This window comes from Eleutherodactylus coqui, chromosome 8, assembly GCF_035609145.1.
Source record: "Eleutherodactylus coqui strain aEleCoq1 chromosome 8, aEleCoq1.hap1, whole genome shotgun sequence".
NCBI classification, from domain to species: Eukaryota; Metazoa; Chordata; class Amphibia; order Anura; family Eleutherodactylidae; genus Eleutherodactylus; species Eleutherodactylus coqui.
The window spans coordinates 157,458,973-157,484,091 of NC_089844.1; the positions used below are offsets into that span (position 1 = coordinate 157,458,973).

At 47.9% G+C, this 25,119-nt stretch overlaps 1 pseudogene; it reads left to right on the top strand.

Annotated features, from left to right (window-relative positions):
• The first annotated feature begins 1,070 nt into the window (after positions 1 to 1,070).
• On the top strand, positions 1,071 to 25,119 carry LOC136577402 (insulin-like growth factor-binding protein complex acid labile subunit; annotated as a pseudogene).

Here is a 25,119-nt window from a genome sequence, read left to right on the forward strand (position 1 = left end):
CTATGCTGTTGGTGCCCGCTTAGTTCCCATCGCAGTGTTTGACCTGTCTGGCACAAAGACACTGACTGACTTAGGTAGGGGGCAGAGCGCTGACGGCTTTCCCCTTGCAGTGTGGATTGAGCTATGCAGACACCTTGACAGAATGAATAGTGTGTGGCACATAGGTTCCCCATTGCTATGCCCACGTGTGCAGCTCCTGATGGCGGTGGCACAGGATTATATTTCTCATTGCTTCTGTACAGCATTGTGGGCTATCGCCCCGCCCCTTTTAAAGAGGGTCGCAGCCTGGCCCTGCCAACCCTCTGCAGTGTGTGCCTGCGGTTCCTCCTCATGGCAGACGCACTAATAAATAGACATGAGAGTGATGTGGCTGTGAGGCCAGCGTGTGGCATGAGGGCGCTGTGGACACTGGGTCGTGCGGGGGGGTTGGGCAGCATGTTACCCAGGAGAAGTGGCAGTGGAGTGTCATGCAGGCAGTGATTGTGCTTTGTTGGAGGTAGTGTGGTGCTTAGCTAAGGTATGCATTGCTAATGAGGGCTTTTCAGAAGTAAAAGTTGTTGGGAGGGGGGGGGGCCCACTCTTGCCGCTATTGTGGCTTAATAGTGGGACCTGTGAACTAGAGATGCAGCCCAACATGTAGCCCCTCGCCTGCCCTATCCGTTGCTGTGTCGTTCCCATCACTTTCTTGAATTTCCCAGATTTTCACAAGTGAAAACCTTAGCGAGCATCGGCGATATACAAAAATGCTCGGGTCGCCCATTGACTTCAATGGGGTTCGTTACTCGAAACCAACCCTCGAGCATCGCGGAAAGTTCGACTCAAGCAACGATCACCCGAGCATTTTGGTGCTCACTCATCTCTAGTAATATTATAAAGGGTACGTTCTGCGCGTTGGATGGATATATATATATATATATATATATATATATATCCAGCTGGTGAGACCATCAAGTCTAGTCACTTATTCAGTGGTACTGGGGTTGGGGTGTATCACTGACAGAGTTACCAGTCATGGCTATGAGAAAGCTGGGTGACAGCCTAGGGAGGTTATAATAGCGGCCACATTGGTCATGACCCAGCTTTCCCGGGAAGAGATAAGACTGAGTAGGATATTAGATGATGTTACACATGAGGGTAAGTCGGGAACTATTTTGGATTTTGCTCCCCTGCACACTTATCAGTACGTACATACACCTCCTCCCTCCAGTGTACAGGAGGGGGCAGGACTGCGGGGGAGGGGCGCTGATTGGAATGATTTCCATGTTGTCCTGTTTGGTAGTATTAAGGTCATTCTACACGGCCCGATAATTCATTTTCTGGATCATCAGGCCACATCAAGGTGTCGCCAATCACCAAGGAACCAGTAAATATTCGTTCATTAGCTGATCACATCGTTTTGTGGCCCAAAATATCATCATAGTCGGCAGCACATCTCCCCATGTGAGCGGGGGAGGTGCTGCAGGCAGTCATGGAACTCCATGATAATAAACTATTATAAGAACAATAGAGTCTGAATCGTCCTATATGAGGACCAAATAAATGAGTGCTGATCCCGTCGATCTGGGAGACGTTAATTAATGTAAAAGTACCCTTAAGTATCAGTTTGAGGGCGCATTCAGATGACCGTATATCGGTCAGGTATTCACGCCGTCCGATATACTGCATCTCTCTCTGCAGGGCGAGGAGGCTGGAAGAGTCGGGAGCAGTGCTCTGAGCTCCCGCCCCCTCTCTGCCTGCTCTCCACCTCCCTGCTCTATTTTTTCAATGAGGAGAGGCAGGACGAGGGCGGAGCTAATTCCCGGAACTTAGCCCTGTCCCCGTCCCGCCTCCTCTCATTGCAAATAGTGCAGAGGGGCGGAGAGGGGGTGGAGAGGAGGCAGAGAGGGTGCGGGAGCTCAAAGCACTGCTTCTGGCTCTTCCAGCCTCCTCCCCCTGCAGAGAGAGACGCCGTATATCGGCCGGCGTGAATACCTGGCCGCTATGCGGTTGTCTGAATGCACCCTAACGCTCAGATAGCCTGATCATTAAGCCGTGTGAAAGTACAAATGAACAAATGAGTTGATTGACTTGTTTATGCTGCAGAAAAATGTATCATCATTGGCCGCACTTCTTCCCATGTGAACAGGGATGCGCAGCTGACAATGACGATACTGTTCTGGGGACGAACAATTGTATGTATCCAATACAGCCAGCATCAGGATTGATCTTATTGATTGGCACTCGTTTGAACAGCTGCAGCTGAAGCCAGCCTATGTGAAAAGGCCTTGGACTTGAGGTTTCCAGGACTGAGAACCCAGTCTGCTTTTGATAGAGCCATCAGACCCTTCACCTTCTTTAATTGCAGGTTAAACCCGTGGCCTATTTAATGCTGCAAAGTTGCGAGATTATCTTCAGGCTCCTCCCCTTTATTATGACTCCTCCCCTCAGTCTAAATGCAGCAGGTACCTGGTGTCTAAGATGAGTGTAATTTACAATCTCTATTAGAAATCAGCTCTCTCTGTGCTGACTAAATACTATGTTTGTGCTTATTGACCTAATCCAAAATGAACAAGCAGAGCTGCAGTGTAGTGGGGAAGGGGTGTGCGGCAGGTGCGGGTCGCCTAAGGTACCATCACTGAGGGCGATGACACTCAGAGCCTCTCACAGTTCTCATGTCACTCAAACTCTTCCCCCGTCCCCGCACACCCCTCCTGCGCTGCATACCGCTGTGCTGCCTGATTCACACTGCTGAAGAACGTCACACATCTGTGGTCATTGCTTCTATTTCAGAGAGGCGTGGTCATGCAGATGAGGGGGCGTGTCCCGGTGATGCTGTATGTAGTGCGCCTGCAGTGCGCCCAGGGAGAACATCCATGAGGTGAAAGACCACAAGTTCACTGTGCGCTTCTTCAAGCAGCTGACCTTCTGCAGCCACTGCACCGACTTTATCTGGAGAGGAGGAAGGGGTGCCGGCCCCTACCATTTGTCTGCCTGTGTGCGTCCATTGCTACGGCAGTGATTGCCATCTTCTCATTGCAAGTCACCACACCATCACTTTCTCCCTAACGGTTCTCATCTCTTTCACTGCCACTGGCAAGAGCCAGACACACAGTGCAGGGCAGCAGAAATGATGGCGCATGCCCCTGAGAGAATCCGGCATTGTGTCCTGACAGGGCTGTGACCAGAAGTGTAACTTTGAGCTCCTGGGCCCAATGCAAAATCTGTAACAGGGCCCCCAACTATAGTGTTCTGGATTATGATTTTCTCCAGCAGGCTTTGGGGTATTTTGTCGCTTCCGAATTATATCGTGTGCACACATCATCGAACCAGATCAGACACAAGTGCTGGTCTAAAACTGGGAGAGTCTCTACAATGTATAGAGGCTCAAGCCTTTTATTATAACACATGACAACCGCCCTTTATGGGCGTGCAACAGATTACATCAGTAACATATAAGATTCTCATTCGTCGGATCATATAGCATCTCCCGCCTCTCTGCCCACCCTCCCTCACGTCCGCCATAGTATGGACTTTTGTCCTAGCTGAAGTCAGCTCCGTGTAGTGATGAATCATTGTTTAACTAGCTTGGGGGAAGGAGTGGAAGGGGGCCTAGGTAAACACTCAGTATTAAACACAGGATATACACGACACTATGGCCCATTAACTCTTAGAGGCTGGTTGTGCAACTTGTGTAACTTCTATGTACTTAACTAACATTACATCAGACATCCATTGTCTAGCAAATACTATGATTAGATTGTGTGTCGATCAAACTCCAGAGCTAAAAGTCACTACAACAGCAAAATACATTTGGGTTATATAAAATCGCTAGACATTTTATACCAAAATAATCAACATGTCTATCACAATCCCCCCTTAAAATGTCTATCCTCTAATTCTCTATCTAATTTTCACAGTTCTCTGCGCATGAGCCTATAACTGGAGCACGTTGAAGGTTCGTTTTAGGGTCTTCAAGGGGGTGTAGGACTTGTCCCCTCCTTCTGGGGATGCATTCAGCATCAGTTTCACAGGTCTCTCTGACACAGAGGATAACACAGCAGACTAGAACAGAAAAGGTAACCATCAGTTCACATACAACAGCGACGCCCGTCTGTGCCAGGATCCTTTACCACCCGCTCATCCATGGCGAGTGCTGGTCCCAAAAGTTAGCTCTTTTTAGTTAGTGCGGTCAGCTTCTTAATGGCAACTGCGTCTTTACCCGCGGGTCACGTGTCGTCTAGGATGTAGGTACAACAAGTCTCCCCTATCATCTTTACAGACACTCCCCTTTTTAGCTAAAGTCATATCTAAGGTCACTCTATTTTTAAAAAAGTCATAGTCGAGGTAGGTCCTATTGGTCGACTAGTCCCTATAAGGCGTCTCTAGTATAATTTATAAACCACTGCTAATTATAATAAACATAATTAATCCAGTCAACATTTATTTACCCTAATGATCAGGAAAATGGACTCGAATCTAGTTTTAACTTGGTCTCTAATTTTTAAAACTTGTCAGGTACCCCCCTTGGCTATCCTATGACGTCAATGTACACGTGTAGATCAAAACTACCACCAGGGGTCTCTCTTCTCGCTCTAGTATAATGTTACAATACTAGTAGCGTGCACAGGTACGCACGGCGTGGGACTCCCTAATCTTCACCCACACCAATGTCCCTCCTGGAGATAGTCCTAATGGTGAACACGTCCAGGTCGCCTCACCCTTGCGTCAGGGTTTTCCCACTGCCCATAAGTCCCTACTCCTAGGAGGGGGGGATCCCTACCTCACCTCAGAGGGAGGCCATGGATTCCCTGGGCTCATTTCCGGGCATCCATACCCTCTATCTGTACAAGTTAACACCCCACAGGGTGTGCCCTCGCCGGAACCTAAGGTCTTCTGCACTATCCCTTGGCAAATGGGAATTCCACTGACAATCCATCTTAGGAGATCGGGGCAGGCACAGTACTAGTACATTTCTCCTTTTCTTTGGTAGCGTATGTGGTTGGCATTATCGGAACTGGCTCTTCATCTTTTTTAAACAAGGGAAATATTGGTGAGTTCCCCAAAAATCTCCCTCTACCCTGCTTAATTGCCTGGCAGGTGTAGTTTCCAGGGTAGTCAGTAATACTCTCTCCGGTGCAAAACACTTAAGTAGTTATAGAGTATTCCTTCTTCCATTTCTCACGGACAGTGTAATTAGTGGAAATGTTCGTGAAGAGACTAAGCATCTACAGGGAGATTTAGGGGGACCATCCCCGAGTGTAGTCGGGCACTACCGCACACGCAACAGTTAGACTTGTTGCTCCTGTTAGCATTGTACCTCATCAACTCCAACCAGAGATTCTGGTCAGAGTAGCCGGTCGCTACTGTCAAGGTGTCCTCAAAGGTAGGGTCGGCTATGATCATCATGTTCGTCAAGGTCTTTATCTTACGGCGGAGGGGGTTAATTATGGGCACGGGACTAAGTGAAGGCTTCCATTCGGCTGCATCTACCATACCCCTTATTTTAAACTTCCCTAAGGGATCTGTCCTCCCGTACCGGTATGTCCCCAGACTATAAGTCTCCCCGCCCCCCCGGCTTGGATCTCCCATGGTTAATGTAAAAACCGCATTAAAACCAAGCAACATACTAAGTTCAGCCTTCCAATACCTGCTGTCCTTTATTATTCTCAAGGAGGGTTATACGACTAATTAGGGATTTCCCGCTCTTATCTTTCTTATTTAAGGCACTTCGCGGTTTATAGGACTAGTCTGTTCCTGCGTTCCATCCCACTAATCCCCAATAACGGCAGTCTTCTCCCCAGACGTTATTAGTGGCGCAAACATATTGTATTCCCCGGGTATATAAGTCATATAACCAGCTGGACTGAGCTAAATCTGGCCTGCGGTGGGATCTTGCGCCTAGACACGGGACCACAGTACAATAGTCGAAGGAATATGCGGCTACTTGAGCATTGAACGAGTTATACCAGAAGGTAACCATACCCCCATATTCTTCCGACTAAGGATTCCAGTTGCCACCCTCCTCTCTCACTAGCCCTAACCAGAGTAATGTCTTTGGCACAACTAAGACTGGTCTCCCGGATCTGAAGCTTTCTTACAGTATGAAGCATGGATCCATGTAAGTCTTTCGGCTAGTTTCGCAGCTGTGGCAGTAGTCAGAAGCACCTGGTAGGGGCCATCAAATCGGGGCTCAAGAGGGTGCTTCCTGGGGAACCTCTTGACGCACACCCAATCCCCAGGCTGCAAGATATGTGTCCCAGTGTCTGCCTCTGAGTCTGGAAGAGAACACCTGTGCATAGGCTTTGGTTAGTTCTTTAACAACGGAAATCACATACTCAGTCAACACATCAGATTGTAATTGTAACCACTGAGGATAGTAACGACCTAGTCTTGGGGCTAGCCCAAACAATCTCGTAGGGAGATAATGCATGATCCCCCCTGGGTTCATATCTAACACTGTATAAGGCTATTGGATGACAGCCTTTCCAAAGTGGCGTCATTTTTAAGTATCTTACTTTTAGCGTGCCACTACGTCTCTCCACCTTTCCACTACTCTAAAGATGGTAGAGTATGTAAAAGGCCTGGGATACACCCAGAGCAGACATGACATGTTACATTTACCTGCGAAATTTATACCTCTGTCTGACTCTGAATCACCTCTGGTACCCCATATTCACAGTTTACCTCGTTCATGAGCTTCTTTGCGGTTACCTACTTGTTTGCCTTGGTAACAGGGTCAGCCTCCAACCTGCAAAGACATCAACAACAACAAGCACGTATTCATACTTCCCAACAAGTGGGAGCTGAACGTAGTCAATTTGCAATCCCTGAAATGGGTAGAGTGGTCCCGGCAAGTGTGATGTGGCAAATTTACTTCTGCCCTAACTCACCCATGGCATAGATCATGCTAAACTGGACAAATGATGCAGCAGCTACAGAGAACCTAGAAGTCGCCCAACCTCTTTCAAGCGTCGTCGTCATTACTGCTTTACTAGGTGGGTCTTTCCATCCATCAGCTGGGCCATCATGGGATACAGGAACTGTGGTGGGCAAGTGCTGTTGACCGTTCACCACACGCTGTCCTGTTTCTGCTGCTCCCATATTAGTCCATTTATTCTTTTCTTCCTTGCTGGCTTGTAACTGTAAAAGTCTTTTAGCATATCAAAGTCCAAATTTTGTCAATGTCCAAAGTTTTTTACCACTGACTCATGCTGTCAGTATCTTTCTTCTTTCTTCCACGGCTTGAGGGCCGCTGCCTTTGCTGCGCTGTCAGCGAGGGTGTCGTCTCTCGCCTCTCCAGTGTAGGAATCGGTGCAAACTCTCAACTTTGTCAGGTAGAAGTAGGGCCTCCATGCGACTCTGTACCGCTGCACCATTCTCAATTGGTTGTCCTGCTAAGGTAAAAAAAACTGTCTGGCCTTCCATATTGGGCCGTAATCATGAGCTATGCCAGATGCATACCAGGAGTCAGTGTAAATGGTTGCCGTCTTACCTCTCACCACTCTACTCGCCTCAGTGAGGGCCTTCAATTCCGCTTCTTGTACTGTGACATGCGGAGGCAGAGCTTCTGCTTCTAGGACATCTTGTTGTGTGACCACTGCATATCCGATGTGGAGTCATCAATCCTCACCCTGGTACCATCTGCAAAAAGCTCAACATATGCATTATCAACAGGGGTTCTGGTAACTGTTTGCATACCTGCAGTTTCTTACCGAATAAGTACTAAATAATCACGTTGATGTTCTATTTCACATGGCTCGGAATCTTGTAGCACAAAATCATTTATTTATTTTTTTTCAAACCCAATAGCTGATCTACAACACCTAGATCATCTATGACCCAGATCACCTATGCCTCCCCCCTTTTGAACCGGAATACTCAATGGAAAAAGAGTCATTGCGTTCAAACTAGTAAACCAAGAGGCACAAAAACAAGCACTTTGTAGGTCAAGGTGACATTGTATGCAGCGAAGTCTGAGCGAAAATCTCCTTAAAAAAAAATTTTTTTTTTCCTTTCAGGTCGCAGTTAGCATTTTTTAACACAAGGGGGCACCACACGATTCAAATTTTACGTCACCCAGTGTAATAGTATTTCAGGGTATGGCCAGCGTTTAGCTTTTACTCTCCTGTCGGAATATAATTATAGCTTCAGTGTAGACTGACACTAGAATATACAAAAGACTTAAAGAAAAACTAAAGAATACGGATGACTTAACATCCTACTCTGGGCAATTCAGTCCCTCTTTCTTCACATAAAAAGTAAAATTACTTCACCAAATTGCATGAAAAAGTTTGCTGGGTGACTATAGTGAAATTATTTCATCTGTAGGAGCCTTCCGTAACATCATCTGTCTGAGCATCCATTGGAGAAGCGGGCAGTGGAAAACAGAGCCCCTGGGAACATGAAAGAGCGTCCCCTGTCATGTATTCCTGGTCTCTGCCCCCCATGCATCAACTCCAATCTTCCATACACTATAAACCAGCTTAGTCGTCTACTATGTCCCAAGCTGCATCTTCACAAAGGTTTGTTTCCCTGAACTTATCACACATCCAAAGTGGCCACATCTTGGAGCGTAACAAAGTCTGGTCAAACAAAACCTTACTTCAGACAATCATGATGTTAGCACTGGATACAGTGGCATTGGGGAATATAGGCCTCCCAAATGCAGCAAAATGGCCGCCAGAGGCAGAAAGGGGCGGGGCTACAGATCTCCCAGGTGAGGCAAAATGGCTGCCGGAAGAAGGGGCGGGGCCAGGGGCAGCAGCACTCCCAGGTGAGGCAAAATGGCTGCCGGAGGACCGGGCGGGGTCAGGTCCTGTCCCGGATGGGGAGGGACCGGAAGTAACATCACACACCCTGAAAGTGAGCACATGGGGGGAAGTAACTTCAGGGTGGGGGCAGGCCTCACTACATTTACTGCAGAGTCACACTATGTTGGATTGTAAACATTGCAAGCACGGCCGCCATTACAGGGAGGGGCTGTAGTCAACACAAAGGCATTACATTGTTCATTAGCAATACACATACCCCACTACATGCTTTCCCCTCTTCAATCTCTTAACTACGTTATACCTCCTCCTAGCAATCTAAAAACACCTTTCTTTCTGCTAGGCTTCCTGCTCATCTTCTGAAAACTTTCTACAACTTATCTTACCTGTCCATGACCTAACATTTCTTTCTGCAACTTTTCCTGGTCCTTTCCCATCAGCAACCAAATCACAAGCTCTATGACCTTTGTCCTTGCTCACTTTGCTCCCCATTCTCTAAACAACCTGCTTATTCTATTCTATTCGAAGTTTCTGGACACAATAGTGTTCCTCTTGTAAAATCTGCTTTCTTCAAATCCTTCCAATATAACCTCTCTTTCCCACTCAGATTACAATGCACATTAATTCTACAAGACACAGGGAAAGACAAAGTAAACAGAAAGGGTTAATTGGAAAAAACTTTCAGTTCACTCTTATCAGCAGCCCTCCCCCCTGATAATAAACACTGCACATTCTTTCTATAATACCAGACAGACGGGATTACTGGAGAATACCCACAACGGCTCAAGGTATATATCTCATCTACCTTTATAACAACCAACCTCTAGTAATCCCCAAGAGCACTTCTTGTACACGATCTAGACAGGACATTTTAGCTATACACAGAGACTGACGATTATTTTCAATGACCAAGAGTTTTCTGGAGACATCAGCCGTCACAAAGCACGGCTATACTTCACACGTATATACCTTTTCACATATGAGAACATAACACGCTCAATCATAAAGGTAAGTATACGTATCATAAATCTTCCTAACCTCACACTAGTTTTACCTAGGAGAAAGTGTCACTGGCGTGTTCCCTCAGACGTAAACAGCCGAGTCCGCCCTCCCGACACATTAACCCTCACAGAATTTGTCTCTTGGTCTTGCATACACAATTTTTAACCGTCTCAGACATAGCAGACACAGCGTACAAAATACCCCTAGACAGGTAACATGGTGATTTTCCGAGTGGACAGAACTAGTTATTACCTGTCTTTCAGTGAAGGTCCAGTCTGGATCAGGAACAGGCAGAAAAGCAGTCAGAACCCAGCTCACATCGGTAGATTTACATAAAGCAATCTTACCGTGTTCTGTAGATTTTCGGGCCCCTGAGTTCTGCGTGCCATCTGCCGATCTCTGTACGTTCCAGGCTGCGACCTCACAGATCCACTCGCTCACCCAGGGACTCCACTGTTCTGGATTATGATTTTCTCCAGCAGGCTTTGGGGTATTTTGTCGCTTCCGAATTATATCGTGTGCACACATCATCGAACCAGATCAGACACAAGTGCTGGTCTAAAACTGGGAGAGTCTCTACAATGTATAGAGGCTCAAGCCTTTTATTATAACACATGACAACCGCCCTTTATGGGCGTGCAACAGATTACATCAGTAACATATAAGATTCTCATTCGTCGGATCATATAGCATCTCCCGCCTCTCTGCCCACCCTCCCTCACGTCCGCCATAGTATGGACTTTTGTCCTAGCTGAAGTCAGCTCCGTGTAGTGATGAATCATTGTTTAACTAGCTTGGGGGAAGGAGTGGAAGGGGGCCTAGGTAAACACTCAGTATTAAACACAGGATATACACGACACTATGGCCCTTTAACTCTTAGAGGCTGGTTGTGCAACTTGTGTAACTTCTATGTACTTAACTAACATTACATCAGACATCCATTGTCTAGCAAATACTATGATTAGATTGTGTGTCGATCAAACTCCAGAGCTAAAAGTCATTACAACAGCAAAATACATTTGGGTTATATAAAATCGATAGACATTTTATACCAAAATAATCAACATGTCTATCACATAATGCTTTATTCATAGTACTGGGCTCCCTATATGAAGAAGAGAGGACTTATGGGCCCCTTAAGGCTCCAGGGCCTGGGTGCAACCGCATCCCCTGCATCCCTTATAGTTACGCCAGTAGCTGTGACACTCAAGTTCTATCAATAAAACAGTTTTCTGACAACCATTATGACCTCCACTGCAGCTGCTGCAGGTTGTCACCCAACTTCCCCAGTAGTCATGAGCCACTATATACGGGGATATATATAGGATTATGTATAGCCACATAACAAAGCAGATTTGCCAATCAGAAGCCTGGGTACAGCCGGGTGCTAATAGTTATGTGAGCTTTGTAAGAGGTGTTCCCAGTTGATACATTTAGGGCTCGTTCACACCAGTGTATTTTTGTTGCGTATCGGTAAAATGTGCGGTGTCCTCGCACGTCAGAGCGAGCAACATACATGAACGTAAGCGATTTTCAGTTACGTAAACACGCAGCATATTTATGCAATTAAAATGCACTTTCGCCTTTAGGGCATATTCCCACAGGTGAGGGCATATTTACGCATATATATGCGCTATGGGCGTTGTGTTTTTCTGCATTTTTTGCACACACATGCCCTGCGTATTTGCATGCCCAAAAAAAGCAATCAAGCTCCCATTGATTTCAATGGGCAATTAAGTTTAATTACTGTAACCCCTTAGTGACAGCCCCATCGGGATTCTATGTCCTCAGTAAGTGGGCTTTAATCCTAGAGGACGTAGAAATATGCGTCCTCTTAGAATTAATGCCCACTTGGCTGAGAACGTGACAGCTCCATGCTGTCGGTGCCCGCAGGTACCCGACAGCATGGAACTGTCATCCCGGGCTGCGGGCAGTCCCCCCCAGCATTGCGATCTGCGCTATCTAATGGATAGCGCCGATCGCAATAAAGTAAACAAAAGTGGTAAAAAAGTTAGATAATCAGCTGCCCTGATGTATCGGATCCATCAGGGCAGCTGAACATACACACCCGCCTTGATCGAAGTGTCCCGCGGTGAATGGGTCCCCCGGGACCCGTCGCCGCTCTTCTGCGCATGCGCGGCAGGCGTATGACGTCATGCGCAGAAGGCCGGGAGCCCTGGCAAATTCTAAATCTCCTGGCTCCTGGCTCCTGAATAGTGGATAGCGGCAATCGCAAAAAAGTTTTAAAAAGTTTTTTAAAAGTTCCAGTTTCACCTCCCCTCATGGATCCGATCCTGGAGGGGAGGTGAAAATACTCACCTCGGGTCTTCCGCGATGTCCCTGGTGTTGTGGGACCCGAAGTCCCCCTTTGCGCATGCGCGCTCGATGTCAATCATCGGGCGCGTGCACAGAGGGACTCGAGCCCCGGGAAATTCAAAATCCCTCTGCTCCTGGCTGCCATGTTTAGCCAGGAGCAGAGGGATGTAATCCAGGATGTGATCACTGTTATCCAATGGATAACACTGATCATGTAAAGTAAAAAAAAAAAAGTTAAAAAAACTTACGTTTCATCTCCCCCCACGGATCATATCCATGAGGGAGGATAAAATGACGTACGTAAGGCCCCGGGATTCATCCGCGGACCTTACCCCAGCTTCTGCACACGCGTCCGTCACCAAAATGGCTGACGCATTCGCATAAGTCAAAGATTGCCCGGGAAATTCAAAATCTCTCTGCTCCTGGCTACAAAACTTAGCCGAGAGCCTGGAGATTTCACGGGGGGCCGCGGTGAGCGGTTCCTGATCACGTGTTCGCCGTTATACAATTGATAATGGCGATCACGTGAAAGTAAAAAAAAAGGTGAAGCTTCATCTCCCCACACCGATGCGATCGGTGAGAGGAGATGAAACTTTTTACCGGAGGCTCCGTATTTGCACCCTGAGGCGATCTTTCTCCATGAACTTTCCCGGATTCTGCACATGCGACCACTGGCAAAACACTGGACACATGTGCAGAAGTCGGGGAGCCCAGGAAACTTAAAATCTCCTTGCTCCAAGCAACCAATGGTCGCCGAGAGCCTGCAGCAGTGACCTTGTTGAGCGGTCCCCAGTCACGTGATAAAAAGGTAGCAATTAGAGATGAGCGAACGTACTCGTTAAGGGCGATTTTGCAATCGAGTACCGCGATTTTCGAGTACTTCACTACTCGGGTGCGCCGGGGGGGCAGGGGGGGGGGTGCGGCGGAGCGGGGGGTAGCAGCAGGGAACAGGGGAGAGCCCTCTCTCTCTCCCTCTCCCCCCCCCACTCCCCTCTGCAACCCCCCGCTCACCCCCGGCGCACCCGAGTACTTTTCACCCGAGTAGTGAAGTACTCGAAAATCGCGGTGCTCGATTGCGAAATCGCCCTTACCGAGTACGTTCGCTCATCTCTAGTAGCAATCTACCTTAGGCCGGTCTCACATGACTGGATAGGAATTACGGATTCGGCATGCGTCTGATCCGCGGTAATACGCGTGTCAATTTTTATTCCTTACAAGTAAGCAATGGGGCCTGGAATTTATTCAGTTGTGTCCTGCAATCCAACAGGTGTTCCCTCTATTACAGGCCGAGCCATGTGTCCTATAAGTAGATTAGGGCCACAATGGGAATGTTTTTGAACACGGGACAAATGGGGGGGATCCATTTTGGGGTGAAGGTCTTCATTCCTATGTACACTGTACGAAAAAAACTGTTTTTAAATTGACAAAATTCCCAGAAAATGAAAATCGTAATTTTTTCCTTCTGCTTTGCTTAGATTCATTCAAATACTGTAGGGTCAAAATACGCAGTACACCCCTAGATGAATTCATTAAGGGGTCTAGTTTTCAAAATGGGGTCATTTGTTGGTGTTATCTGTCGTTTTGGCCGCTCAAGGGCTCTACAAGTGGGCAATGGGACCTAAATCACCTTCATGCTAAATTTCTGCTCTGAAAGCCACCGACTACTCCTTACATTTTGGGCCCCATTGTGCAACCAGACATAGGATTAGGGCCACAATGAGTATGTCTCTGAACACGGGACAAACAGAGGTATCCATTTTGGGGTGCAAGTCTTCCTTCATATGTGTGCTGTACAAAAAAAGCTGTTTTTAAAATGACAGAATTGCCAAAAAAAATGAAAATCACAATTTTTTCCTTTTGCTTTGCTTAAATTCATTCAAAAACTAAAGGGTCAAAATGGGCAGTACACCCCTAGATAAATTAGTAAAGGGGTCTTGTTTTCAAAATGGGGTCACTTGTGGGGGTTCTCTATGGTTTTGGACGCTCAAGGGCTCTACAAGTGGGCAATGGGCCTAAAAGGCCCTCAAGCAAAATTCCTGTTCTGAAAGCCACCGACTACTCCTTTCATTTTGGGCCCCATTGTGCATCCAGACATAAGATTAGGGCCACAATGGGTATGTCTCTAAACACAGGACAAACAGGGGTATCCATTTTGGGGTGCAAGGCTTTACTCATGTGTGTGCTGTACAAAAAAAGCTGTTTTAAAATGACAGAATTGCCAAAAAAATGAAAATCACATTTTTTTTCTTTTGCTTTGCTTGAATTCATTCAAAAACTGTGGGGTCTAAATGGGCAGTGCCAATGTGGTTCACTGATGGATATGCAGGGCAACCCGCCGAATTATCATGGCGTCATTAATAGGTTGCTGGTCTGCATGGTGAACTACATATATCAGAATGGTCTGGCACCCTGTATCCACTATGTGTGGGAGTATACACCAAGCATCCACCCCCCTCATTATCAAGAGGCAGTGTGAGTGGCTGTCTTATCGGTGTCCTGCACAGGTGTTATTGGCTCCTCCATTTGGTGGTCAGCTACCTGCATGGTGAGAGGAGGATGCATCTATATGCACTTCTCAGTCAGTAAGTAACGGCCATTTTCTGTGATTGTTTTTAATTCTTGATTTCCCCTTCTGTGATGCAGTACACCCCAAGATAAATTCGTTAAGGAGTCTAGTTTTCAAAATGGGGTCACTTGTGGGGGTTCTCTTTGGTTTTGGCCGCTCAAGAGCTCAACAAGAGTTCTATGGGGCCTAAAATGCCTTCAAGCAAAATATATGTTCTGAAAGACACTGACTACTCCTTTCGTTTTGGACCCGTTGTGCATTCAGACATAAGATTAGGGCCACAATGGGTATGCTTCTGAACACAGGACAAACAGGGGGATCCATTTTGGGGTGTCAATCCTCATTTTCATGTGCGCTATAGAAAAAAAATAGGTCTTTAAAATGACATATTTGCAAAAATATGAATTTTTACTTTTTCTCCTCTAAATTGAATTAATTCCTGGAAAACAAACTGTGGGGGGGGGGGGGGGGGCAAAATACTCATGACACCCCTCAGTGGATACATTAAGGGGTGTAGTTTTTAAAAAGGGATCATTTGTGGGGGTATCTATCATTCTGACACCTATGAGCCTTTGCAAACTTGGCTTGGTGCAGGAAAAGTGTTCATCAAAATGCTGAAAAGTAATGTTAAATTTGTACGTCTCCTAAATACTTAAAAATGTGCATTTAGAATAAAGTAAACAGATGGAAATATATATCCTATCAAAAATTTGTACAGTATGTTAGCACATATCTGAGATATTACAGTTGAAAATGTGAAAAAATGACAATTTTTTTCAAAATTTTCCCAATTTTGGCAATTTTAATAAATATACACAAATTATATTGGTCTATTTTTTCCACCGAAATGAAGTACAACATGTAGCAAAAAAACAATATCAGAATCACTTGGATATGCAAAACCTTTACGGAGTTATGCTATGTTGAACGACACGTCAGATTTCCAAAATTTGGCTCCGTCACTAAGGCGCAAACAGGCTTCGTCACTAAGGGGTTAATATGTGTTATTGTTATGCGTAGTATGCACTAAAGAAGAGCATGTTGTCTATTTCTTAGCGCAAACTAAATGGGTGTGCACAATACGCTCGTGTGAATGCACCCATTGAAATCAATGGCTTGTGTTTCAGTAGCATCGTGTGAAAGGAGTTTTTCAAAACTAAAATTATTTAAGAGTAGAGATGAGCGAGCACCAAAATGCTCGGGTGCTCGTTACTCGAGACGAACTTTTCGCGATGCTCGAGGTTTCGTTTCGAATAACGAACCCCATTGAAGTCAATGGGCGACCCGAGCATTTTTGCATATCGCCGATGCTCGCTAAGGTTTTCGTTTGTGAAAATCTGGGCAATTCAAGAAAGTGATGGGAACGACGCAGCAACGGATAGGGCAGGCGAGGGGCTACATGTTGGGCTGCATCTCAAGTTCCCAGGTCCCACTATTAAGCCACAATAGCGGCAAGAGTGCCCCCCCCCCCCCAACAACTTTTACTTCTGAAAAGCCCTCATTAGCAATGCATACCTTAGCTAAGCACCACACTACCTCCAACAAAGCACAATCACTGCCTGCATGACACTCCGCTGCCACTTCTCCAGGGTAACATGCTGCCCAACCCCCCCCCCACGACCCAGTGTCCACAGCGCACACCAAACTGTCCCTGCCCAGCCTTCAGCTGCCCTCATGCCACGCCACCCTCATGTCTATTTATAAGTGCGTCTGCCAGAGGAACTGCAGGCACACACTGCAGAGGGTTGGCACGGCTAGGCAGCGACCCTCTTTAAAAGGGGCGGGGCGATAGTCCACAATGCTGTACATAAGCAATGAGAAATCCAATCCTGTGCCACCTCCATCTGGAGCTGCACACGTGGGCATAGCAATGGGGAACCTATGTGCCACACACTATTAATTCTGTCAAGGTGTCTGCATGCCCCAGTCAGACCGCGTTTTTTTATAAATAGTCACAGGCAGGTACAACTCCGCAATGGGAATTCCGTGTGCACCCACAGCATAGGTGGCTCCCTGGAACCCACCGGCTGTACATAAATGTATCCCATTGCAGTGCCCTGGAAAGCAGAGCTAACGTTAGATTAAATGCAGGTGGGCTTCGGCCCACACTGCATGCCCCAACCGGACCAGGGTTTTTAATTCATAGACACAGGCAGGTACAACTCCCTATTGTGAAGTCCCTGTGGACCGACAGCATGGGTGGGTGCCAGGAAGCCACTGGCGGTACATAAATATATCCCATTGCATTGCCCATCACAGCTGAGGTAATAATGTTATGTTTAATGCAGGTGGGCTACGGCCCACACTGCATGCCCCAGTCAGACTGGGGTTCTTTAGAAGTGGACAGATGCAGTTACAACTCCCTGTGGACCCACAGCATGGGTGGCTCACTGGAACCTACCGGCGGTACATAAATATATCCCATTGCATTGCCCATCACAGCTGAGGTAATGTCATGTTTAATGCAGGTGGGCTTCGGCCCACACTGCATGCCCCAGTCAGACTGGGGTTCTTTAGAAGTGGACACATGCAGTTACAACTCCCTGTGGACCCACAGCATGGGTGGGTGCCAGGAAGCCATCGGCGGTACATAAATATATCCCATTGCATTGCCCATCACAGCTAAGGTAATGTCATGTTTAATGCAGGTGGGCTTCGGCCCACACTGCATGCCCCAGTCAGACTGGGGTTCTTTAGAAGTGGACACATGCAGTTACAACTCCCTGTGGACCCACAGCATGGGTGGGTGCCAGGAAGCCACTGGCGGTACATAAATATATCCCATTGCATTGCCCATCACAGCTGAGGTAATAATGTCATGTTTAATGCAGGTGGGCTTCGGCCCACACTGCATGCCCCAGTCAGACTGGGGTTCTTTAGAAGTGGACACATGCAGTTACAACTCCCTGTGGACCCACAGCATGGGTGGCTCCCTGGAACCCACCGGCGGTACATAAATATATCCCATTGCATTGCCCATCACTGCTGAGGTAATGTCATGTTTAATGCAGGTGGGCTTCGGCCCACACTGCATGCCCCAGTCAGACTGGGGTTCTTTAGAAGTGGACACATGCAGTTACAACTCCCTGTGGACCCACAGCATGGGTGGGTGCCAGGAAGCCACCGGCGGTACATAAATATATCCCATTGCATTGCCCATCACAGCTGAGGTAATAATGTCATGTTTAATGCAGGTGGGCTTCGGCCCACACTGCATGCCCCAGTCAGACTGGGGTTCTTTAGAAGTGGACACATGCAGTTACAACTCCCTGTGGACCTACAGCATGTGCGGGTGCCAGGAAGCCACCGGCAGTACATAAATATATCCCATTGCATTGCCCATCACAGCTGAGGTAATAATGTCATGTTTAATGCAGGTGGGCTTCGGCCCACACTGCATGCCCCAGTCAGACTGGGGTTCTTTAGAAGTGGACAGATGCAGTTACAACTCCCTGTGGACCCACAGCATGGGTGGCTCCCTGGAACCCACCGGCGGTACATAATTATATCCCATTGCAGTGCCCAACACAGCTGATGTTACGTCAGCTGTAATGCAGGTGGGCTAAAAATTAATTGGATTACACTGTAGGCGAGGGCCCCCAAAAATTGGTGTACCAACAGTACTAATGTACGCCAGAAAAATTGTCCATGCCCAACCAAGAGGGCAGGTGAAACCCATTAATCGCTTTGGTTAATGTGGCTTAATTGGTAACTAGGCCTGGAGGCAGCCCAGTAAAAATAAAAATTGGTTGAGGTGAAAGTTTCAACGCTTTAATGAGCATTGAAACGTATAAAAATTGTTTAGAAAAATTATATGACTGAGCCTTGTGGGCCTAAGAAAAATTGCCCGTTCGGCGTGATTATGTGAGGTTTCAGGAGGAGGAGCAGGCGGAGGAGGATGAATATTATACACAGATTGATGAAGCAAAAAGGTCCTCGTTTTGGATGGTGATAGAGAACGATGCTTCCATCCGCGGGTGCAGCCTACGTATTGCTTAGGTATCGCTGCTGTCCGCTGGTGGAGAAGAGAAGTCTGGGGAAATCCAGGCTTTGTTCATCTTGATGAGTGTAAGCCTGTCGGCACTGTCGGTTGACAGGTGGGTACGCTTATCCGTGATGATTCCCCCAGCCACACTAAACACACTCTCTGACAAGACGCTAGCCGCAGGACAAGCAAGCACCCCCTGGGCATACAGCGCGAGTTCAGGCCACATGTCCAGCTTCGACACCCAGTAGTTGTAGGGGGCAGAGGCGTCACCGAGGACGTTCGTGTGATCGGCTACGTACTCCCTCACCATCCTTTTACAGTGCTACCGCCAACTCAGCCTTGACTGGGGACCGGTGGCACAGTCTTGCTGGGGAGCCATAAAGCTGGCAAAGGCCTTGGATAATGTTCCCCTGCCTGCGCTGTACATGCTGCCTGATCTCTGCGCCTCCCCTGCTACCTGGGCCGCGGAAATGCGCCTTCGGCCACTAGCGCTGTCGGATGGGAAGTTTACCATCAGTTTGTCCACCAGCGCCCTGTGGTATAGCATCATTCTCGAACCCCTTTCCTCTTCGGGAATGAGAGTGGAAAGGCTCTCCTTATACTGTGGGTCGAGCAGTGTGTACACCCAGTACAGGGTACCTGTACGCAACACATGGCTGTCCTCACTCGGAAGATCACTTTCAGGATCCTCCTCCTCCTCCTCCTCTGGCCATACACGCTGAAAGGATGACAGGCAAGCAGCATCTGTACCCTCAGCAGTGGGCCAAGCTGTCTCTTCCCCCTCCTCCTCATGCTCCTCCCCCTCCTCCTCCTCCTCCTCCTCCTCTGGCCATACATGCTGAAAGGATGACAGGCAAGCAGCATGTGTACCCTCAGCAGTGGGCCAAGCTGTCTCTTCCCCCTCCTCCTCATGCTCCTCCTCCTCCTCCTCAACGCGCTGAGATATAGACATGAGGGTGCTCTGACTATCCAGCGACATACTGTCTTCCCCCGCCTCCGTTTCCGATTGCAAAGCGTCTGCCTTTATGCTTTGCAGGGAACTTCTCAAGAGGCATAGCAGAGGAATGGTGACGCTAATGATTGCAGCATCCCCGCTCAGCATCTGGGTAGACTCCTCAAAGTTTCCAAGGACCTGGCAGATGGCTGCCAACCAGGCCCACTGTTCTGTAAATCATTGAGGAGGCTGACTCCCACTACGCCGCCCATGTTGGAGTTGGTATTCCACTATAGCTCTACGCTGCTCATAGAGCCTGGCCAGCATGTGGAGCGTAGAGTTCCACTGTGTGGGCACGTCGCACAGCAGTTGGTGCACTGGCAGATTAAACCGATGTTGCAGGGTCCGCAGGGTGGCAGCGTCCGTGTGGGACTTGCGGAAATGTGCGCAGAGCTGGCGCACCTTTCTGAGCAGGTCTGACAAGTGTGGGTAGCTTTTCAGAAAGCGCTGAACCACCAAATTAAAGACATGGGCCAGGCATGGCTCGTGCGTGAGGCTGCCGAGCTGCAGAGCCGCCACCAGGTTACGGCCGTTGTCACACACGACCATGCCCGGTTGGAGGCTCAGCGGCGCAAGCCAGCGGTCGGTCTGCTCTGTCAGACCCTGCAGCAGTTCGTGGGCCGTCTGACTCTTCTCTCCTAAGCTGAGTAGTTTCAGCACGGCCTGCTGACGCTTGCCCACCGCTGTGCTGCCGCGCCGCGCGACACCGACTGCTGGCGATGTGCTGCTGCTGACACATCTTGATTGCGAGACAGAGGTTGCGTAGGAGGAGGGTGGTTTAGTGGAGGAAGCATACACCGCCGCAGATACCACCACCGAGCTGGGGCACGCAATTTGGGGGTGGGTAGGACGTGAGCGGTCCCAGGCTCTGACTCTGTCCCAGCCTGCACTAAATTCACCCAATGTGCCGTCAGGGAGATATAGTGGCCCTGCCCGCCTGTGCTTGTCCACGTGTCTGTTGTTAAGTGGACCTTGGCAGTAACCGCGTTGGTGAGGGCGCGTACAATGTTGCGGGAGACGTGGTCGTGCAGGCCTGGGACGGCACATCGGGAAAAGTAGTGGCGACTGGGAACCGAGTAGCGTGGGGCCGCCGACGCCATCATGCTTTTGAAAGCCTCCGTTTCCACAAGCCTATACGGCAGCATCTCCAGGCTGATCAATTTGGCAATGTGCACGTTTAACGCTTGAGCGTGCGGGTGCGTGGCGGCGTACTTGCGCTCGCGCTCAAACAGTGGCGCTAGCGACGTCTGGACGCTGCGCTGAGAGACATTGCTGGATGGGGCCGAGAACAGCGGAGGTGAGGGTGTGGGTGCAGGCCAGGAGACGGTAGTGCCTGTGTCCTCAGAGGGGGGTTGGATCTCAGTGGCAGGTTGGGGCACAGGGGGAGAGGCAGTGGTGCAAACCGGAGGCGGTGAACGGCCTTCGTCCCACCTTGTGGGGTGCTTGGCCATCATATGCCTGCGCATGCTGGTGGTGGTGCCTCCCCAGCTGATCTTGGCGCGACAAAGGTTGCACACCACTGTTCGTCGGTCGTCAGGCGTCTCTGTGAAAAACTGCCACACCGTAGAGCACCTTGACCTCTGCAGGGTGGCATGGCGCGAGGGGGCGCTTTGGGAAACAGTTGTTGGATTATTCGGTCTGGCCCTGCCTCTACCCCTGGCCACCGCACTGGCTCGGCCTGTGCCCACACCCTGACTTGGGCCTCCGCATCCTCGCCCGCGTCCACGTCCTCTAGGCCTACCCCTACCCCTCAGCATGCTGTATTACCAGTAGTGCAGAAACAGAACGCTGTAATTAAATGTGCCGCTTATTGGCCTGTGGTTGGAGGCTGACTTCGTTTACGGAACGCCAGGAAATAATTTTGCGCAAGCCTGCTGTAACTTAGCTGGCTGCGTATGAATTTGGAGAACTACTACACCCAGCACAGACCCAGAACACTCAGGACACTCACAGGCAGCCCAAATAGATTTTTTCCCCAAATATTTTCGCAAAGGCCCACTGCCTATATTCAATCAATATGTCTTCTGTCCCTGCCTCCCAATATATGTGTTCTGTCCCTGCCTCACAATATATGTCTTCTGTCCCTGCCTCACCACTACTGGCCCTGCACTATATCTAATTACTGCAGGGCGCAATGCTCTGCACGGCCGATATACCAAAAAAAAATGTGCAACACTGCAAAAAGCAGCCTCCACAGTACTGCACACGGTTAGATGTGGCCCTAAGAAGGACCGTTGGGGTTCTTGAAGCCTAAAATAACTCCTAACACTCTCCCTATAGCAGCTCCAACAAGATAGCACTTTCCCTGATCTCTGTCAGAACGCATCTGTGGCGAGCCGCGGGTGGGGCCGATTTTTATACTCGGGTGACACCTGATCTCGCCAGCCACTCACTGCAGGGGGGTGGTATAGGGCTTGAACGTCGCAGGGGGAAGTTGTAATGCCTTCCCTGTCTTTCAATTGGCCAGAAAAGCGCGCTAACGTCTCAGAGATGAAAGTGAAAGTAACCCAAACATCGCGTGGTGCTCGTTTCTAATAACGAGCATCTCGAACACAATAATACTCGAACGAGTATCAAGCTCGGACGAGTACGTTCGCTCATCTCTATTTAAGAGTGATCTTAGGTCCACTATGAGTCAGGCTCGGCTCTCTGGCTTTAGGTGCATTTACACTGCACCTTAAGGAAAGATGGCTTTTGAGTGATCATTTTACATAAACTACTACTTGGTACTAATGCCTAATAGTAGCAATTAGTAGCCTGTGAGCCACTGGGTGTTGTAATCAGGGAACAGACCTCCCACTGTTCCCTGATTATATTCCCTTTGATCTGCCATGGGTCTGACAGCTGAGAGAATGTAATCAGCTGTTATCAGCGGTCCCTGGGCAGAACACAGCGTGCGGTTCTGCTTATCAGCCGTTCAAGCAGAACTGAAAATCATCGTTCGACAGAAAACTGAAAGATGGGCACATTTATACCCAACGATGATCGCTTGAGCGATAATTGTTGTGTATAAGTGGGCCTTTAGCCATCTTGTCAATTGACAACAAAGTAGCAAAACTAATTGATTTTGATGATGTGATTTCAAAATTTGCACAGAACAAAATTAGAAGACAAAATTATGCCCACAATGTTAAGTAAATACACCATAGAATTACACTTGCAGCTGTAAGTATCTTGTTTTTCCTTCTTTTAATAATTTCCAAATTGGGGGGTGTAATGAAAAACTTTTCTGCACCGGGTACCACCTGACCTCGCTACACCACTGCTGCAGTGTACAGCATAGAGGAGGGACACTTACTTGTCTTATTTCATTTCCTATTTTCTTCCTCCACAGAGGTTGCAGCTGTGATCCTTCTCTGCAGTTTCGTGACAACAAATAGTGTGGCCTCTAAGTCTCGAGCTTCCGAAGGAGACACAATTCCATCATCTCCAGAACCCAAGTGTCCAACATCTTGTCTCTGCAGCTATGACTACAATGAAGACTACAGTGTCTTCTGCAGCTTGCGGAATCTCTCTCGTATTCCAGATCTGCTGCCAACAAATGCTCGAGCCTTATGGTTGGATGGCAATAAACTCAGTACCGTGCCCATCGAAGCTTTCAAAAACATATCCCTGCTTGACTTCCTTAACCTGCAGAGCAGTCACCTGACTAGTCTGGAGCTGCACGCTCTCCATGGCCTCAAGGCTTTAAATCACTTGCACTTTGAAAAAAACACGTTGAAATTCTTGGCGCCTAACACATTCCTTCATACCCAGAACTTAGTTTCCTTGAGACTCAACAACAATCACTTAACAAAAATTGAAGATGGCTTATTTGCAGACCTTTCAAATCTTTGGTACCTAAACTTGGGCTGGAACTCACTGTTGGCCCTGCCAGACACTGTTTCACAACCTACCTAACCGAGAGAGCTTATTTTGGCCAGCAGCAATCTGCCTTATATCCATTCTGCGCTGTTTGTCAGCTTGGTGGACCTTTAAAAACTAGACCTCAGTCGGAATATGTTATGGGGGTTGAAAGCTAACATTTTCCTCAAATTACACAAACTTCAGAAGTTGTATCTGAACCACAACATTATCTCCGCCGTTGCTTCTAGAGCTTTCTTTGGCATGAAGTCCCTCCGATGCTTGGATCTGTCACAAAACCGTCTGACTGCCATTTCTGGTTTACTATGTCTCCACGTTCTTAGATTGTCCTACAATTCTCTTACCAGCTTAAAACCTAGAGTGTTCAATGATCTACAGTTTCTAGAGGAGCTACAAAAGCTTCAGACTCTCGTTGAAGGCCTTGGACAACTTGAATTTTTGTCTTTAAATAACAACAACATTCAGGAGATCCGTCCGGGAGCGTTCACAGGACTTTTCAGCATGGCAGTGATGAACTTGTCCGGGAACTGCCTCAAGACACGCTACGATCATTCCTTCCGAGGTCTTGAAAAGCTTCATAGTTTGCATGTGGACAACAATTGTATCAGTAGAATAAAGCCTCACATGCTCTTGGGCCTCTCGAATCTGAAGAGGCTCTTTCTTCAGCGTAATGATATTACGGTCATTGATGACAACAGCTTCTCCAATCTTCAAGATCTATTGGTACTGGATCTCATTGCTTACTGAAAAAGGAGCCAATAATGCACCACCTGATAGACTGCAGGGCAATCTTAATTGCCATAAACCCTAGAAGAATGCAGAGAGCCAGCTTATGATATACAGGAGCTACTTGTTCCGTGCAGACTAATGTGCAGTTACTCACCTCAACCCAGCCCAGATTGGGAAGGGGTGACGACTAAGAAACATAGTCTGCACATGTGAACTGAGGATGCCAGCCACAGATAGGTGCGCCACACCATACAGAATTGCAACAACCACTGGCAAAGCAATGAATTCCCCTGTATCACCACAGAGCGCCACACTGGCTGACATCCTGGGCTCCCCCAAAATCTATAGCAAAATACATGCAAAAAATAATGATAAATGCGGGTGTTAGATTTGCATTTTGGGCAAAACACATAAGCTGATGGGCCACGGCAAGGCCATATACAGCCCTGAGCTTTATTCTTGTCTGATAGCAATCAAGCAGGAAATGGTAGGGTCCTCGGCTGTCAGACATAGCCAAGGATATGAAAGAGTAGGGAGAAGCGGTTTTGACCAACTTCTGCCTTCTCCTCTAGAGGCTACATAGTGCTCAATGAGTGCTATGTACTAAAGAGAGAAAGTGAAGTTAGTTTGCTATTTGGCCCATCAATCAAGTGACTGCCAGGTTTCCCTGTCACAGCAGAGTGGCAGGGTCAGCTCTGTTAGTGACTATTGTCACTACAAGGGGATGTTTTTCTCTGTAACTGGAGCTCCCCTGGATGCCTCTGTTGTAGAGGAAAAATGTGAAATTAAAACAAACAAAAAAAGACAATGTGATTGACCCCCAGAAATCTTATATGACAACATGGGGGACAGGGATGTTAAAAAAAATAGTTACAACAGTAAAAAAAACTGCAGAATAAGATAAAAATATATA